Source organism: Sinocyclocheilus rhinocerous, unplaced genomic scaffold (genome assembly GCF_001515625.1).
Source record: "Sinocyclocheilus rhinocerous isolate Xijiao unplaced genomic scaffold, SAMN03320098_v1.1 scaffold552, whole genome shotgun sequence".
Lineage (NCBI taxonomy): Eukaryota > Metazoa > Chordata > Actinopteri > Cypriniformes > Cyprinidae > Sinocyclocheilus > Sinocyclocheilus rhinocerous.
The window spans coordinates 1,035,452-1,037,384 of record NW_015625574.1 but is presented as its reverse complement, the minus strand read 5'-3'; the positions used below and the strand labels follow the sequence as shown (position 1 = coordinate 1,037,384).

The 1,933-nt window shown below is 37.7% G+C and overlaps 1 protein-coding gene across 3 annotated transcripts in view; it reads right to left on the bottom strand.

Annotated features, from left to right (window-relative positions):
- The window catches only part of arfgef3 (ARFGEF family member 3), a 74,352-nt gene that overhangs the window by 61,042 nt on the left and 11,377 nt on the right, over positions 1-1,933 (bottom strand). The window lies entirely within an intron of this gene.

Here is a 1,933-nt window from a genome sequence, read left to right as displayed (position 1 = left end):
GCACTAACTCTGCAGCAGCACTTCTTCTTCGTCGTCTCGTCTGATGCACTCACTCAACCAAGCGTTCTAACCACAACCCCCTCCCCACCCCCCAGCCATTCGAATTTCTTTAGGCGGGAATTATTTTTAATGATATTCTAATGAGCCGCTTTGTGATATCACAAAGCCCGGAAACCAACATTGTAGTCCAAACGAGCCGTTCGTTGTAGTTCTTGAAAAGGGATTTAAAAAAAACGAAATATCTCCCTTTGGAGTGGACTTTGAGATTTGTAACTTTCTAGATCTTTTTTATACCCAAACATACACACTAGACACTGACTAAAATTAAAAAAGTGAAAAAGCATAATAGGACCCCTTTAAGCATTAATGGCAAGCAAAGCCCATTATAGTTGAGAGCGGCCACGTATTAAGTGTTTCTTGGAGGTTATAGTACATTGAAGAATGATCATATGACTTTAGTTTTGACATACGTTATGTGACCTGAAAATGTGAAAAAATGTTACCATTGCAGTTTTGCTAAATATTTCTTTTTCGAATTGCCTGAAAAAAACCACCTCATGCGAGCATAAAAACATTTTTGCTTTATATGGGCATTTTTGTGAAATTGACGCGTTTCCATTAGGCACATTTTCAATTCGCAATTTCAATTTGCGCAATTTGAAGGTTAATGGAAACGCAGCTAGTGTGAATGATGCCTGAGACAACTTTATACAGTAAACTACTGTATATTAACTCTATATACAGTAAACTTTAGTCTAGGGCGAGCCTCCTCCTCTATCCTCAGGCTATAATTGACTGTAAATCCACATTTTAAAGCTGGGCCCGTATTCACAAAACATCTTAAGGCTAAAAATAGCTCATAACTCACCGATTTAGGAGAAAATCTTAAAAATAATGGGCGTGTCAGTCCTAAATTTAGGACTCCTAAATTTTTGTTCTAAAAGTATTTCACAAAGCGTTTTAGCGCTAAAATTAGCTCCTAAATCTGTGAAACGTTAGGAGTAATGAAGAGGACTCCTAAGTCACTTTAAGACCAAATCTGAACTATCCTAAAATGGCTGTTGCCAGCAATCTACCTCGGAATATAAACATTTTAGAAACATTTGACGATAATGAGCTTTTAAAAAGGCTTTGGTTTGGAGGCTATCCCAACTCCAAATTTTTGATTAGGCTATAGCCTATCCTTAATATATAGCTGTTCTCGCGTCCAGTTTGGTTTTCTGGGGCAGGACATCCATATGCTCATCTAACATTCATCGACCTCAAATATGGCTTATCATCTGAAATATTTATGTAGTAGCAACTTTACATGGCAGCTCAGTCTAACGTTAGCCTAGAAAAAAGTGCGCAGTTCACGTGTTTGTGCGGAGTGTGGAAGCTGAACAGTAGCGCTTGGGCTGCATGGCAGATGGAGGCGCCGGTGTGATCATTGGCTCATTTTTGATCATACGGATAAGAGTAATGCATCTTTTGTATCTGTAAAGACTCTACGGTTATTCGTGTGCACTCAGAATAATAACGAAACGTTGTGCTTTTGTAAAATAATGAAAGCAAATGCTTGCCTTATTACAGACATGAAAAATATATCTATAGAGAGTGAAACTTAAATGAACCAATTCAAATAGAAAACAAATATTCTCAGATAATCCGTATGAAACATGCATACAGGCGCATTCTGCGGAGATGACGAGTCAGTGTCGCCGACTTCATCTCTTAAACCGAAAACAGAAAGCACTAGTGTAACAATAAATCATTAAAACGTTAATGCAGTCTACTTGCTGTTTTTCCCTAACACATTCATAATTATTATATTTGCCAGTGCGCTGTGGCAAGCCTTTTTTGCGTGCGCTTGAGCGCTTATTAGGCTATGTAGGCAATTAAAGGCTCATTATTATGATTTATATGGTTTATTAATAAAAGTGCGACTAATAGT